Raw genomic sequence first — 17068 nt, 5'->3', positions numbered from 1 at the left:
CGAGGACACAACACACACTTAGCTACTTCGGGTCTTCGCTTCTTGACCCGCTAACTAGATCCTTTTTTCTTGCTTTCAATCCAAGCTACCGAGATTCCTAGGAGCTAGATGAAGATCTAAGGGAGAAGAGCAGACGGGGGGAAGCCCCAGCGGCCTGCACCACCCGCATGCAACGCGGGGAGCTGGGAGGACCCGGGGTTCTCATGTCCATGGGAAGCTGCTGGGCCCAGAGAGGGTAAGCAACCTGCCCTAGAGCACACAGCCCCTCACACAGCAGAGCCCTCCTAAAGCTACGACTGCAGGAATGCTGAGAGCCTGGCTTGGGGGTCAGACGGGTCGGCTGTGTGACCCGAACCCTGCCCACTCCGGATGTTTCTGTGAGGCGGTTAGCAGTGTCGGCTCCAGCTCCAGTGTGGAGACGGGCTCAGAGGGCCGGCTCACTCCCCTGGGTGGCCAGGCAAGGAAGGAGCAGGCTGGGGTTCAAACAGCCAGACCTAACACCCTCCCTTGGCGCACCGCTCTCCCAGCACGGAAAGTTTCATCAAATCTCACCTCCCCCAGGGGGCAAGACGGGCACCTCGGTTCCTCCCCAGCCTGAAGCAAACGACTTGGCACCATGGTCCCCACGACCCAGCCTCGATTCTGACTTTCTCTCGGATTACGTGCTGCGTGCCCAACCCTCATCCACACCTTCACCCCGGCTGTGTTCCAGGCTTGAGGATGTAACAGCCAAGGAGACGGCCAGAACCCCAGCTCCCACGGGAACAGTGTCTCAGCGGGGGAAACAGCAGCCAACAGGCAAACAGTACGTGGCTGTGCACCGCGCACTCACACACGCCACAGCGCCAGAGCTTAGGAGACCGCTATGAGGACAGCGTCTCAGACAGTGTGGTCCTGGGGGGCTTCCCTGAGGAGGTGACCCACAGACAGAGGCCAGCATTCCCGTGTGTGCCAGGTAGGGCTTTGCTACCTAGGGCCTTGTGGGAACGTGGCTTTTATCCTCTTGGTGAATGGAGAGGCCCTACTGTTCAATGATCACATTTGGTTTCTTTGGTCAGGACTGGCGGGGCGGGGCAGGGGGTCCCCCTGCTCTACTCTCTCCTGGCCAGAGGGAAGGAGCCGGCTCCCTCAACCCCAGGCTTTGGGGCTGACCCCCCCCCCCCCAAGGACAGGCTCTGTGCCCCCACCCAGAGCAACCACAGCTCCAGGGAGCAGACGGGCAGGGGACGCCTATCGGAAAGAGTGACTCACCGCCGCCCTGGCAGGGGGCCCTGAGATTGCCGGATCTGCTCTCTGCGTGAGCGTGGAAACCACACGCTAGGCTGCGCCGCCCCAGGGCCTGAGGAGGGTGGTGCCCGCGACCCAGGCCCGCCCAGCCCCCTCTCTCATGGCCCTGGAGTTAGAAATCAGGTACAGCCAGATGCACCCCGCCTTCAGCACCCCAGTCCTCCCCGTGTGTGTGTGTGTGTGTGTGTGCGCGCGCGCGCTAGGGCCCTATGGAACAGGAAACCCAAGTGGCGGCCGCTGGCTCCCGTGGCAGCCTCACTGCTGCCCCCTCGTGGTGGCCCCGCAGCAGTGCACATTCCCCGGGCTCCAGGCTCCAGAAAGATTTGTTTTGCCTGCGTCAGTCCGCAAGGCAATTACCTGTCACAGAATCCCCAGCCCAGGCCGCCTGACTTCATCAGGACACGGAGGGCCGGGAGTGAGACACTTCTGGCCACAGACAGCACGGAGGGGAGTTCCCGCACTGCGGCGTCGATGATTTCACTCTGGCCTCTGCACCAGACTGGAGGGCAACCCCGAGGATGCTGGGCGGGGGATCCATGGGAAGCCTCCCTCAGTCCGCCGGCCACAGCCAGGCGCCTCTGCTTCTGGCACCCATGGGAGATGGATCTGGGGACTGTGGAGAGGAACCGGACTCAGCGTAGACAGAGAGTGAGGTCCAAGTCTGTGGGTTTCCGAGAGGAGGTGGAAGACGCGTGCACACACACACAGACGCGTGCACACACACATGTACACAGCACTGGTCCTCTGAAACCTTCTAAAAGGGACAGCGCCTTCAGGGTGGCACAGACGCTAAGAACAGAGCTAAGACCTGGGCACTCAATGAGCACCTGCTGGTTACTTCCTTCTCACCAGGTACCCATCCACCAGCAAGGGCTGCAGTGTCCCAGGTGGCCCCAACCTGTGGCCACGGTGACTCCAGGCAGATCTGAGCAGAACGGAGGCACCCAGCTAGAGAATCAGCGACCCGAGTTCGAATCCTGCCTCCAGCCCGTCCAGTGTGGGGCATGTTGGGCAGGCATCCGGTGTACTTCCTCCCGGGACACGGAGGTGACCACTAACATTCCGCCCGTGTCCCCAGGAGGACAGTGACGTCATCTGTGTAAGCCGCTTCAGCACGTCACGGCAGTTACGTCTTCCACCTCTGTCACCGACTCCTAGATTCTTCAACCGGCACCTGCCCCTGCCGGCCCCCAGACACTGCCCCAATGTCCTGACCCTGGGGACGCTGGCCTGAGAGGTGGCTCTGGTCTCGGGGCCCACACGTGAGTCACAGTGTCTCTGAGTGATGGGATCTGAGCAGGGGTTTGCCTTGTCTGCCACGTTGCACGGGACAGCGCTCAGCCAGCCGCAGCCGCCGTGAGCGCCGACCAGGGCGAGGCTCGGGCAGCTGTCTGACAACGGCAGTGTTAGCCCGCGAGGGGGACACTGCTGCCTCCTGACCCTTTCTCCTCTTCAGAACCTCGGGTCTTCCTCCCTTGTCCCTGCTTCCAAATCAGGCCACTTCCCTCTCCAGCCACGGCCATGGCCACACTGTCAATCACGTGGCCTTGGGTAGATCATTCCACGGCCACGTCCCCTCTCCTGCCCCTGCCCCTGCCATCATCCCTCCACTCTGAGCTTCCAGGACTCTAGAAAAAGCAAAGCCCATTTCAGATCGCACTCCTCCCCTCTCCCTCCCGCCCCGGGGAAGACGAACAGTTGAAGTTCGCCGCCTGGGCCGCACCACCAACCACCAGGGTCTGAGCTCAGCCGCGCAGGCTGGCCTGCTCTTGCAATCACAGAGCTCGCGCCTGCCCCAGGGCCTTTGCCCAGGCCATTTCCTCCACCTGGAAGGTTCTTCCCCTGCACGGCGCCCCCTCCCCCTGCACCCCTCCATTCTCTCTGCCTGGCTGATGCTTCGTCATCTTCGAAGGCGCTGCTTAAATGTCACCACCCCAGGGACGCAGCTCCGGTTGCTGTGGCTGTGTAGCACATTACCCCAAATACCAGGAGCATGAAACAACCGTTTATTCTGCTCGCTGATGCTGTGGGGCAGGAATGCGGGCGGGCAGGACACACTGGCACAGCTTGTCTCTGCTCCAGGACGTCTGGGGCTGGCCCGTCTGAGGGCCTGTTCCTTCCCAGGGCTGGCGGCAGCACGGTGGCTCTGGTCCATGTGGGCTACGGGAACGTCCTCACAGCCCGGTGGCCAGCTTCCCAGGGCGAGTGTCCCCAGACAGACGGTCCCCCGGACGGAGGACAGACTGTGACCTGGAGAGGCACAGGGCAGTCCTCCTGGCACATTCTAGGGACTCGAAGCCAATCCCCAAGACTGGCCCACGTCCGAGGGGAGGGAACCGGGCTCCTTTAGGTGGTAAGAAAGCGCGGGGTGTGAGACGGTGACGGGCTGTCTTTGAGTGTAAAATCTGCCACTGAAGAGGCAGGGGCCAGTCCTGATGCTGTTCTGGGTGGAGTCTGTCTACGCTCACACACTTCCCTGGACAACACTTCATACGCGCCGCACGGGCCACTCAGTATCTACCCAAGCCGTACAGCAGGTTCTAGATACCCTGCCCGGCGCCCAGCACCCCGGGGAAGCCTGCGGCCAAGGAAGGCAAGGCTGCTGCCCACGCAGTACAAGGGGAGCGCGAGCCCTGACCCCAGCCCCCAAGGCAGGGCCCGGGAGCGGGGGAGACTGCTGGGGCTGGCCAGTGCGGGGCACACGAAGAGGCCCCTGCAAGGTCTGGGTTGTGCGTTGAAAGGAGGGGCACCCCTGCCGGCTCTCCCCATACCCCGCCGCCGGGAGGTGCTAGTGACAGCCAGGCCGTCGCTGTCAGGGGCCCCGGGGGTCCCCAAGGGTGCTACTGTGGGGGGCAGCGTCTGACCCTGGCCCTGACAAGGTCCCTCCCGGCACTCACATGCTGGCGACTCCTGCCAAGGTGGCTGCAGCTCCAGACTCGCTGCTGACCAACAGGACGGGGCAAAAGTGATGACGTCACTGCCAAGAATACCCAAGGGACTGTGACTTCTGTTTTGTCTGGACTGAGTGACTGTCTCTTTCTTGGCTTGCTGGCTTTGGGGGTGCAGGGCACACATGGGAGGGGCCCCAGGCCAGGAACGGAGGCCAGCAACAGCCAGCAAGGAGCCGAGACCCTCAATCCCGTAAGCTGTACGGCACGGAAGCGGCCGCGTGAACCCGGAGGCAGATCCTTCCACAACGCGGCCTTGAGATGGCGCTGCAGCCCCCCAGGAGGCCCAACGCAGGGGACCCCCAAGACCAGGCCACAGCAGGCGTGCGCTGCTCCAGGCCACTCAGCCTGGGGTGCTTTGCTGTGTAGCCAGGGATGACGGACGTGGGGATGAAGAAGGTCCCTGGTAACCTCATGGAGCGGAGCCGCCACCCAGCCAGGGAGCAGCGTGCACCTGCTGGGCGCGAGGCCACACAGAGCCAGGCAGAAACCCTGGGCCAGGCGTCCTTGGGAAGTCCAGGCCGGGACTGGAACCGAGGCCAGGAAGGTGGAGCCAAGCAGAGCGGAGCCCAGGCCCCAGCACCTGGCTCCGCCTGAGCCGCCTGCGGCAGTGCGACCTGAGCCGGCGGCTGAGGTCGTGGCGCGAATGGGAGGCTGTGTCAAGATCTCGCTCTTCCTCAGGTCTTGGGCAAGGGGCTGTGCACGGCCCCCGAGGCTGCCCCCCAACCCCTCACAGCCAGGCCCGTGAAGCTGAGGGGACCCCGGTCCCGGTCTACATCAGATGCCACAGCTGATGGTTCAGGGAAGCAGGGAACAGCCCTGGCTGACGGGGAAGAAGCCGGAGAAAGGGGCTGGGGGCTAGGGGTGGAGTGGCCCCTGAGGACGGGCGCCCAGCAGGCCTGGGCAGAGAGCAGCGTCTGAGGACGCCCAGCAGGGGAACGGGGCCACAGCCCCGTGGCCACAGGAGCCGGGTTCTGCCCACAGCCTGCATGTGCCTGGATGGGGCCCCTTCTCCCCGCTCCCAGGCAAGAGCTCAGCCCAGCCCGCACCTTGCTGGGAGCCTGTGAGACCCTGAGCCGAGTCCGCTGTGGCCATCTGGGCTTCTCGGCCGTGGACCCGGCACTGATTGAGGCCACGGTGGCGCCTTGTCCCGCAGCAGTGCTGAGACGGGGCCAAAGCTCATCCTTCAAGTTTGTCTGGCACACGTGGCCTTGGGACCCAGGGGGCCCCAGATATCAGCAGGCGGCGAGCGAGGCGGCTGATGCCAGAGTGTGCACCGTGCTGCCCCTGGACGGCCCCAGGCTGTCTGTCCCCCAGGACCAGCTCCTGACCCCTAGGCAGCCAGGCTGGCTGATGGGCCCGCCCCTTCCTCGGCGCTCACCAATCGCAGGCCCTGGTGACAGCAGTGGGTGGGGCAGTGCTCCTCTGCCCTCAGCACTCCCCAAAAGCTGCCCTTCCAACACTGCCTCCAGTGGCAACAGGCCATTTGCACGTCTGTTCTCTGCTCTGCCCTGCCGAGAGGCCTCAACGTGGGCCCTGCTGGCCCTGTGGACCGCACATGTCCTGGTGCAGGGCCACCCTGTGCACTGCTGCACCTGTGGCACCTCCCCAACCTTAAGGCCCAAACATCTCCAGACTTCACCGAGTGGCCTCTGGGGGGCCAAGCCACAGGCCTCACTCCCAGCCCCCGTTCCGGCTGCTCTTCACAGCTTGCCCGGAGCACCCTGGAATCTTCCTCCTGCCCAGCTCGGTGTGAGCCCGCCCTCCTGAACGACCGATCACCTTCCCATCACGGCCTGCCACTGTCAAACGCCGGGCTCTACGCTGTGTGCGTATTCCACCGCACTCAGCCTGTGCCAAGTCCATCCGAGGGAAGGGTGCCAGGTGGCACACGAGGAACGAACCTGCTTCCTAGACGGGCCACCTGCCGGCCCCTAATAGCGCTCAGCTGCACACATGGCTGCCCCGGCACCCCCACACCCCGTCACTCCCAGCTCTCTGCTCCCAGCTCAGCCCTGGAGCCCCCGGCCTTGAGGCCGTCACAGTTCACAGTGAGCTTCAGCCTCCCCATTTGCCAGATGGATACACTGAGGCTGAGCAAGGCAGCGTGAAGAGCTCAGGGCCGGACCCGTCCGAGTCTGAAGCCTGTTCCTGTGACTTCCAGCGTCCGGGGCTGTACAGCACACACCCTGAGTGCGGCCTTGCACCTTGTAGGGGTGGGGGGTTGGTTTACCGGGGCATCTGTAGCTCCGGGTGTCTGAGGGTTAATTTTGCGGGGTCAACTTGATGGGATTAGGAATTCCTAGAAGTCTGGAGAAGCGATATTGGGGTGCGCTGGTGAGGAGGCTTCAAAGACGAGAGTGTGTGGGCTGCGGGGCAGGTGGGGCCTCGGTGAAGCCGGCACCGCCCGCCTGCTGGGGTCTGCAGAGACAAACCCAGCGGGCATCTCAGGCCTCGCGCTGGGCTGCGGCTCACTCCGCCCCTGCTGTGCCCGCCACCGCCAGCCGCCAGCCTCCTGGACTCCCCCTGCAGCCTCCTGGCTGACACCAGGCTGACACTCAGCCTTGGCTGCCCCCACATGGAGGCCCTTGAACTTGGCCTGAGCCACGTGTACGCACCAGACTCGTGGTGATTTCAAACCGGGCAGAGTGTCAGGGACCTCCGTTCGGCAGCCCGCGGAGCTGTGCAGCCTGCATGATACTTGAGCTGCAAATGCCAATATTTACAGGCCCGCAGCTCTCACACAGAGGCCAGAGGCATGGCTCTGGGTGACAAGTCGGGCAGGCGTGCCATTGTGGGCCCAGATGGCCGCATTGGGGCAGTGTCCCTCCTGCCCCCTGCCCTCCACACGCCCCCAGGGTGGGCCCTGCTCACAGCACTGGGCCTGTAAGGAGCGTGTGATGGTCTCAGCCACCTGGTTTGGAGCTTCCTGGCCACCTGCAGGAGTCACCAGGCGCCTCTGTACCTCCAGGCCGGGCCCACGGCCCGGTCCCAGCAGCGGCCAGATCAGACAGCGGGTGACCTTTGACCAGCCCCTTGGTGGTCTCTGCCCTGGATAAAATCGTCAGCCTGCCGCCATCTCCATCACCTGACAACGCTGCAGCTGGGTAGCAACAAGTAAATCAGCCGTCCCAACTGGGTTGCAATAAAGCTTTATTTATAAACACAGGCGGTGGGCGGGGCCGGCCTGCAGATTGCGGCTGTGTTTGCACAGCTGGTGGGGCAGTGAGGCCAGCAACAGAGGGCCGACCTGCTCCGTGCAGAGACAAGGAGGCCTTGCAGAGGGGCAGCTGCTGCGAGGGGAGGAGGGGTGAGCTGGAGACGAGCTGGCCCGCGGGGCCGAGCTGGGAGCTGGGAGCTGGGAGCTGGGAGCTGGGAGCTGGGAGCCGGGAGCCTCAGCTGAGAGCAGGCCGATCCCTGATTGTGCATGGCCGTCCATCGCGATTTAAACCTTGGGGAAGTCTGCTCTGCTCCCGAAAGCCCTCGGGGACGGGTCCCCTCCTCCAGGCGCCCAGGCAGGGTCAGGTGAGGGTGCCACGCACTCCCAGGCCCGGCCCCAGTGACGGCTGCACAACCCCACCCACTCCTGCAGCTACCGGGGAAGGGACAGGCATCCCCCCACCCTGAAGCTGAGAGGTCCCCCAGAGCCACACAGCCTGGGGGCAGCAGCAACAGAGCCCACGCGCAGAGCCCACACTCTGACCACTGGTGGTGAGTGAGGGCACAGCCCCCGGAACGTGGGGTGAGGCCTGGGGATTCATTGCCAAGCTCAGCACGTGGGCCACAGCACGAGGAACAAAGCCCAGAGACCGTGGCCTTGTCCTCAGCTGCTCTCCACTGCCCCCGGCCCCACCCCGGGGCGCCTCCAGATGTACCTGCTCCCCTGAAGGGGGGCCGCCCCCCACCCTGTCTCTGCTCTCAGAACTGGGGAGACGCCGCAGGCTTCATTGTCTGCGCACAACCAGCACCCAGGTGGAGTCCGCCCCTCGGCGCCCTGTGACGCTGTGGGCCATGTGGTCAGAATCCTCCGACCAGACTTCGACAGTGTCTGGCGCCACGCTTACAGGTAGGATCCCTGGATTTCATATGAGCAGCGTTACTGGGACATAGGTAAAACTTACCACGGTTCTCATATCCCTGTTTGGCTTTTTAAAATCTGTAATATAGGTCTCGGCCTCCCCCACCTGTGAGAGGCCCCGAGCAGGCGTCACCAGCAAGAGGTTCCCAGGGCTCAACAAAGGTGGAAGACAAAGATGGAAAACGTGCGCGCATCACGGCAGCAGGGCCCAGACGCCCTTCGGTGACAAACATCGTCCGACGGCTCCCTCCCAGCGCCCGAGAGGAACGCCACGGGGAACACGGACGGCGGCCTCTTCCGCGCCTCCGGAGCCCAGTGCCCTGCCCACCTGAGGGCCTCTCCCCGCCTCTGCCAAAGGACACGAGCAGAGGGCAGGGCAGCGAGTGCGCGTTTTACCCCCAACGTCAGCCACTCCCAGACTCCACCCATCCGCCCCTTAAGCCCCAGGTTTAAAAAAACAAAAACAAAAACAAAGCTGAGATTTTTAAAAATAAGCCAAGTCAAGGGGTGGGGACGTGGCGGGACACAGGTTAAGCCACCCTTGGGGGGCCTGCATCCCGTGGGGCGTCCCTGGGATCGAGTCCCGCCTCTGCCGCCCATCCAGGTGCCAGGTAACGCACCGGAGAGCAGCAGGTGACGGTGCAAGTGCTTGGTGCCTTCCTACCCACATGGGAGACCTGGATGGCACTTTTGGCTCCCGGTTTCAGCCTGGCTCAGTCTTGGACTATATGGGCATTCGGGGAGTGAACCAGTGGATGGAAGATAAAACGTTTTTTAAAATCCAAGTATAATTCATGATCAATGCAGTGAACCCCAGGTGCAGCCTTTAGGGGAGTGTCCTATGGTCCCCAAATCCAGGGAGGTGTCTGTGAGGCCGGCACAGGTCCGGTCCAGTTCCCATCCCAGTACCATGGGACAAATGACCTCATGTGAACAGAACCTCCCTCCAGCACTGCCCAGGGGGCCCAGGAGGGCACCTGCAAGTACCCAGTCGGGGTTGGCCCATTCCCCATCATGGACCCCCTTCCAGGCCCCGAGGACCCAGCAGGAGGCAAGGAGGGGATCAAGGCTCTTGCCTGTCCAAGACCTGGGTCCCCCAAGAGGCAGGAGGATGCAGGTGCCTCTCCAAGCTGCCACAAGAGGGCGCACGTGCCATTCCTAACGCAGAGGGCCACAGTGCCGCCTCTGCCTTAGGATACTGAAGACCTGGGCTCCCTGACCCCTGCTCCCCCCCAGTGGCCAGCACTGTCCTCAGTGTGTTCTGCCCGGCCTCCGCTCTGCGCCTGAGCACCTGGGCCTGCCATTCCTCCTCCACCCGCCCCAGTGGGGCTCCTGGCCGCTTCCCGCCCTTGGAGTCCTGTCTGCTCCGTGGAGTCAGCAGCCACCCTCACCTGTCCCCGTGCCTAGAACACGGGCAGCCGTGGGAGCAGTCCCGAGACTGTGGGGGCGACAAGACAGGGGGCAGAGGGGCAGCCTGGCCCACGCCAGACCTCCTGCCCGTCTTGGGAAGGTCCTCACACTCCCCGGCCCCTCTGTGCAGTGGCTGCCACGGCTGGTAGCGTGAATCCCACAGAGGCCTCAGAGCCTGCTTCCTCCTGGTCTCCCGATTCTCCGCGCTCCCCTCTGCCACACAAAGTCCATTCCTGCCCCCGGCCCTTTGTACTTGCTGTTCCCTCTTCACCCGAATTTCCAAGCTGCTGGCTGTCACGATTCACCCTCGGCTCAGCCGTCACCTCCCCAGGCCCCTCGTGGACTCTCTCCTCCACCTGCCCAGGAGCAGGGCCCCGTCTCCATCTTTTCACGGCACTTACCGCCACCCATGCTCCCCTGTGCACCCCCGCAGGAGCCTGGCTTTCTGAGAGCCCAGAGTGCTCCACAGGAGAGAAACGAGGACCACCTGCTACATGAGCCCATTCTTGTCTTTGCTTCACTCTCTCCCTGCGCGTACAGAATCCTTGCCCAAGATCGGGGGACAGGGAGACCAACCAGCAAACACCTGTGCTCTGCCGGCCCAGGCGCCAGCTCTGTCCTCGCCCCTCCCCTGCAGTGTCACTCCCGGCTCTTACACTCATCCTCAGGGGACAAGCGCCCACCCTGCTGATGTTAACACAACACAGGGACACGGTGGCCACACCACGTCCCCTCAGCTCATGTGAGTGCCGATTTCCCAGCAGGTGGCTTTGGGGGGGTCACACCGTGGAAAGGAGAGGAAGTGGGGAAATCCTGGGACAGGCAGGGAAGGGGCTCTCCTGACCCCCTCGTGCAGCTCTGTGCAGCGGCTGCTGGGAAGACCCCTGCCGGCCGCGTGTCTGTCTGCAGACGGGCTGGGCGGCTTGGAAAGAACAGCGGTTTCTCTCTCTCAGCCCTGGACATGGCCAAGTTCATGGTCAGGGTCTTCTTCCAGTCATCCCATGCAGGGAGTGGGACAGTAGGGGAGAGGGGCAGAGGGAGAGAGAGGAGGAGGGGAGGAAAAAGGTGGAAGAGGGGAGAGAGGGGGGAGCCCTCATGGCCCAATTACCTCTCAATGATGCTGCAGTGGGGACTTGGTTTCTAGCCCACGAGACACAAGACATGGGGACACCCTGGAGCCGGGGTACCATCACGCCCACAGACACAGAGTGGCCACGGCCATCTCCACTCCTGCCCCACAGCCAAGAGGGCTGGTCCTGCAGTCCCACGGACCTGGGTGGTACAAGCCCAGGTGACCCCTGACCCATCACCCCTCTGTGCCTCAGTTTCTCCCTCTACAGGTGCATATGGCAGCTGGAGCTACCTGGGGGTGGAGAAGCAATGCAATGAGGTGTAAAATGCAGGTCCTCTCTGAATGCAACCCCCACCCACCTCTGCCAGGTTGGGGGACAGCTGAGCTCAGAGAATGTGGGGGCACCTCCCAGGTGGCCCCTTGTCCAAGTCCAGCAGCTCCCTGGACTGCACCGCACAGCCACCCATTGTCTCCCTGCACCCTGATCTCTTACAGACCAGTCACATTGGGGTAGGACCCCCGACTGACCTAAAGACCCTCACTCCAAGGGCTGGTGCTGTGGTGTTGTGGGCTAAGCCTCTGCCTGCAGTGCCGGCATCCCATATGGATGCCAGTTCAAGTCCCAGCTGCTCCTCTTCCAATCCAGCTCTCTGCTGGTGGCCTGGGAAAGCAATGGAGGATGGCTCAAGTGCTTGGGCTCCTGCATGGGAGATCAGGCTCCTGGCTTTGGATTGGCCCAGCTTGGGCCATTGTGGCCATTTGGGAAATGAACCAGCTGATAGAAGACCGACCTCTCAAATAAATCTTTATAATACGTATTTTAAAAAGATCCTCACTCCAGATGCAGTCACAGTGAGTGCTGGGGGTGCGACAGAGGTCATCCAGACACAGGGAGTTCACTCATAGGTGACCCAGTCCCTCAAACCCCGGCCGGCTACAGGGCGCCTGCCTTTAGGGCCAGGACAGTTCCAGGCAGGGCAGGAGTGCCCAGCGCACTGGGGAACATCTACCGTCCCACGCACCAGAGCCCTGCAGTCAGGATTCGGCCCCAGGGCTGCCCCTCGCCAGCTCTGAGAGCTGAGCCAGCCTGGGAGGGCTGAGCGTGATGGTGCTGTGGCTGGTGGTCTGCTCTCCTACCCAGCATTTCCCCGAGGGCAGCTGGGGACTGCGGATGGCCATGGCCGTGCTCTGACGAGGTAAAGCCGCCCGAGGCTGCAGGTTGACCTGCGTGTAGAAGGCTGTGGCACAAAGCAGTTAGACCAGTCAGCGGTTCCTGCAGGATGGAAGTTTTCCTTCCGACGTAAAGCAAACACTGCAGAAATGGCAGGTGGGACAAGTGGGGTCCCCGAGGGCTCGCTGACTGCAGAGGCCGAGGACGACCTGGGTGAGCCGTGAGCAGCGGGCGCGGCCGGCTCAGTGCTCCGGCCCCAGCAGGGGGGCACAGGCCCAGCTCCCCGTGCAGCCCTGTGCCCGCCTCTCAGCCTCTGCCACTCCTGCCACCAGCCGAACCCCTCAAGGCCCCAGGCCTTTGCATGTGGAGTCCTGGCTGCCCATGGGCAAGGTCGGAACCCTCCAATTCCTCAACACGCCTGCCAGGCCAGCCCGCCATATGTGGGTAGGGGAGCAGTGACAGCCACAGATGCGCCCGGACCCCTGGGATGCCCCCCCACCCCCCACACCCCAAGGATGAATCACAGGTGGGTGCACCTGTGCTGAAGCTTTGGGAGTGGCTGACGCACCCCCATTTCACAGATGAGCAAGTGGAGGCTCAGCCTGCACACGGGGCTGCTGGCTCTAAACCACAGCCCACGGCAGCTCCCTCAGCTGCTCATCTCATTTCTGTAGGAGCAGGGCCCCAGGGCCACATGGGAAATCTTTCCCCGGAAGACGCAAGGATGCCACAGAAAGGTGGCTCACAGAGAGCCACGGAGCAGGACACAGGATGGCAGCCACGGAAGACTGCACCACTCCCTTCTGGGAAACGAGACCCCTCCCCCACGAATGTGTGCCACCTGCCCTCCCACCAGGGGGCAGCATCATGGCAGACTCGCACTCAGGGGCATTTGCCACGCTGGCACCCGTTCTGTCTCCCCCGGGCCTATCTGTGTGCACCGTAGTCTACCTCTCGGCCACTAGGCAGCTGCGATGGAGATTTCCTGCTCCTCTTTCCAGAAGGTTCCAGCAGAGGCCGTGCGGCACAGTGGAGCGCGGAGGTGAGGTTTGGAACACTGATTCTGCATCCTTCAGGGCTGCTGGGCTTTGTCTCGGTTCAGGGCCTTGAAGGGAGGCCAGGAACATGCGCCACAGGGTGACGGGTTGGTTTCGCTGCTTGGGGCCCTAGTGACTGCATTGCAAGCATCGCTTTGGGGGAGACAAGTGCTTTTCTGAGCAGGTGAATTCCCACAGAATTCACTGATAATGAGAACCGGCTGCCCAGGCCCCCAGTGGGAAAGTGATGCTCTTTCCCCCTCTCTCCCATCCTCCTGGGACGCCGCTCCTTATGGTAACCGCCGTGTCCATTTGGCGCACACAGGTTTTGAGCCCCTCTCCCTATCCCACCCTCCTGTACAACATGGAGCTGGGGCTTTGGGCTCAAGGCCTCGGCAGGCACCGGGACCCACCTGGCAGGCGGCGGAAAGGTGGAGTTCGCGCTGTGCGTCGTTAGCCTTCCTGGATTTCTGGCAAGTATCAACTTTGTATTTTTATGGAAGTGGCAGAAGGACACAAAGTCGTCTCCCATCTGCTGGTTCACCCCCCAAACACCCATGGGGCTGGGCCAGCAGCTGAGAATGGAATCCAGGTCCCCCACGTGGGTGCAGGGACCTGATGACTGCTGCCAGCTCCACAACATTCCAGGGTCCGCACTGGCGCCAGGAACCGGAGCCAGGACTCGAACCCGGCACTTGAATGTGGAACATGGGCATCTTAACCGCCAGGCTAGCACACCTGTTCCCGGCAAGTGATCAATTGGCAGAAAAGCACCTAAGTAATGGAGCGAGGGGGACTTCCTGGTCAACAGCGAGACCTTGAACACGGAGACGCCTTCTCCCTGCTCACCTGTCCTGACACAAGCCCACACCGTATCCCCCTGCCGGCTGCTCTTCTCTGCTCATCTCAGAAGTTGAGGCTCGAATTCAGAGCGCAGTTGAGAACAGGAGGCCCTCATGACCCCTGAGGTCAGCTCCATCAGCTCTGAGCTCAGCCAGCCCACTCACGGGCTACAGGAAGCCACGGGGGAACCATGGAGGCCTCGCAAGCCGGGTCGGCCCTAACACCACCAGCAGTGGGCGAGCCAGGCCAGCGTGCATGAGACCTAAGACCACGGGCAGACGGTTAAAATGCAGATTCTGGGGCGCACCCCCACAGCCCAACTCAGGGCCCAGGAATGTGAACTTTGACAAACCCTGCCTTCCCTGGTCCAGGTCATCCTGTGCTGAGCGCTCTAAGGCTCCTCCTTGGAGAAACACGGATGGAGGGAGAAGGCCACGAGGTGGGGCAGCAGCAGGATCACGGGCCACCGCGATGGGTACTGCCTGTCTCAGGGGCCCCTCCCACCCCTGCACCCACTGACGGCTGGGACTGAGGTCACCCAACCGGACCCAGGCAGGCCAGGGCCCCTGCAGAGCCTGCTCTGCTTAGATCTCTAGTGACCTGCGGGTTAGAACGCCGCACTCAAAGCTCAGCAGCTGGGCAAGGCTGGGAAAGGAGAAAGGAAGCCACTGCCCACGGCAACGGTGGGGGACCTGTGGCACGCCACGCCCGGTCCTCTGTGTAGCACTGCAGCTCCTGACATCTGGGGGCTGCCACCCCTCCCCAACTGGCCCCGCGCATGGAGGGGGCTGCAGGCCACTCGCAGCTCCAGAGGTGGCCACTCACTCAGGCCAGCAAGAATCCAGCCCGCTGCTCGGTTGGCATCTGGGGGGGCACCTCTCCCTCATATGGAGGACGCTCGGGCCGCCGACCACCCCTGCCTGCTGGGGAACGCAGCCAGTGCGGGCTCAGGCGCCATGCTGAGCTGCACAGGCGTCTAAGCAGAAAGCCAACCAGAACAATCCGGTTTGGTGTTAAAATGTGCTATTTTGCCTCAGGGATCTTAACCGTGGATTCCTTCTGCATTAATTTTGATTTAAAAATTTTGCATTCAGATATAATTTATCCTCCAGATTGAGCTCTTTGCATCTTTTATCTTTCACACCTGCAGTTAGCACTCCCACTGATGCCTGCAGGCCCAGCCCTGCTGCTGACCCTAGGCGGGAGAGTGGGGGCCCGTGTCCAGGCCTGGCTCCGTACCGATAGATCCACGTGGCCTCAGCTGCCTGTGTGGCCCTGCTGGACCCTTGTTAATTCTGCTATAACACAGGGGAGGCCATCCCAGCCGGGGCTAACTGAAACAAAGCTGACTCGTGTGTAGAAATCAAATCAATGGGCTGGCACCAGGCACAGCCAGCATCCCCGATGAGCGCTGGTTCAAGTCCTGGCTGTTCCGCTTCTGATCCAGCTCCCCGCTAATGCACCTGGGAAGGCAGAAGACGACCCAAGTGCTTGGGCCCCTGCCACCCCCCGTGAGAGACCGGAAGGAGTTCCAGGCTCCTGGTTTCAGCCTGGCCCAGCCTTGGCTGTTGAGGCCACTGAGGGAGTGAAGCAGTTGATGGAAGATCGATCGCTCTTCTCCATAACTCTGCTTTCCAAATAACTCCATCTTTTTAAAAAGCCCTATCAACTGTGACCACCTGTGTGTCGGGGGCTCCTGTGGCTGCACCTGCAGCTCCCGCTCCCCCCGCCCCCCGGGTGACTGAGGAGGACCGAGGAGCGCGCTCAGGGCTGCGCACAGAGCTAAGGGGCTCACAGGTGCTGTCCAACAGAATCCTTGTGGGCTCCGAGCTTCTGACCCGAGGAAAGCAGTCCTGTTGCTACAGGTGTCCCGGTCCTGAGAGCGAGGAGACAGACGCCCATCTCTTCCCCGGGGCTGCTCCACGGTCATGGGCAGATCCAGGCAGCAGGAGGGAGGGAGCTGCAGGCTGGAGTCGGCCAGCTCCACTGCCCGCACCGCGCAGGAGACCGGAGCTCTGAGCAATCGCCCTGATCGCGACCCTTGGGGGCTCCTGAATATTCACCCCACGTGCTGCTTCGGCTGTGTTTACCGCCGAGATGACCGTGACGCTGTCTTAGTCACGGGTGCGTGCTGTGGTGACAGGGGACGGGCCGCCGGTTTATCTCAGGGCCTGGCTTCCAGCCCCGTCTGTGCTGCCGATCCAGCTTCCTCCCGGCGCGCACCCTGGGAAGCGGCCGACAATGGCTCAGGTTCTTGCGCTCCTGCCGTCCACGTGGGACACCCACGTTGAGTTCTGGGCTCCTGGCTTTGGCCTGGGCTAGCCCCTGATGGAGTTCCTGGCTCCAGGCTTTAGCTTAGCCCAGCCCTTGCTATTGTGTTTTTGGGGAGTGAACCAGGAGTCTTCCTGTCTGTCTGTCTGTCTGTCTCTCTCTCTCTGCCTTTCAAATGAATTAAAATAAACATTTCAAAACACTGCCTGGGTCATCAAGGTGAGTACAAGCCCGATGGCTGCTGGGCTGCCCTTGCTCAGTGTTGTGGGCGCCGGCCGTGGACAGCCCACAGAATCGGAGGCCACGTGAGCCGAGCGCACCACAGGAAGTCCTTCTCGACACAGGTACAGCCCTGTGCACGTCACCACAGTGTCCACTACAGGAAGGACACCCGATGCCCGTGTCTGGACGGCCGCCTGCCCATGGACCGCTGGGACTCTCACTGTGCAGAGAAGTGGCAATGCCTTTCCTCTCCTCCCACCTCTGATCATCACAGACCCCCAGGTGCCCTTCAGGTAGGCAGCCCCTCCCCTGCTCCCCGTCTGTGGTGCCGCGCACACGGGGCTGCACCTGCGTGCGGAGGCCTTTGGTTGCCATCCGGGGTCACGGATGCACAGGTGCCGAGGTCAAGACCAGGGGCTGGCACCATGGCTCACTAGATTAATCCTCCGCCTGCGGTGCCGGCACACTGGGTTCTAGTCCCGGTCGGGGCACCGGATTCTGTCCCGGCTGCCTCTCTTCCAGGCCAGCTCTCTGCTGTGGCCCGGGAGTGCAGTGGAGGATGGCCCAAGTGCTTGGGCCCTGCACCCCACGGGAGACCAGGAGAAGCACCTGGCTCCTGCCTTTGGAATGGCACAGTGCGCCGGCCACGGCGGCCATTGGAGGGTGAACCAATGGCAAAAGGAAGACCTTTCTGTCTCTCTCTCTCTCTCTCACTGTCCACTCTGCCTG

The 17068-nt window shown here is 62.6% G+C and overlaps 1 long non-coding RNA gene across 2 annotated transcripts; it reads left to right on the top strand.

Annotated features, from left to right (window-relative positions):
- Positions 1-606: 606 nt before the first annotated feature.
- LOC133769139 (uncharacterized) lies at positions 607-9069 on the top strand. Of its 2 annotated transcripts, XR_009867109.1 has the most exons (4): positions 607-955; positions 7207-7352; positions 7828-8301; positions 8403-9069. It is a non-coding gene; the product is annotated as an uncharacterized LOC133769139 (long non-coding RNA). The 2 variants fall into 2 exon arrangements; XR_009867108.1 differs by lacking the exon at positions 607-955 and having other exon boundaries at positions 7122-7352.
- The last annotated feature ends 7999 nt before the right edge of the window (positions 9070-17068 follow it).

Source organism: Lepus europaeus, chromosome 10 (assembly GCF_033115175.1).
Source record: "Lepus europaeus isolate LE1 chromosome 10, mLepTim1.pri, whole genome shotgun sequence".
NCBI lineage: Eukaryota > Metazoa > Chordata > Mammalia > Lagomorpha > Leporidae > Lepus > Lepus europaeus.
The sequence above is the reverse complement of the archived record's forward strand: the minus strand, read 5'-3'. Positions and strand labels throughout refer to the sequence as shown.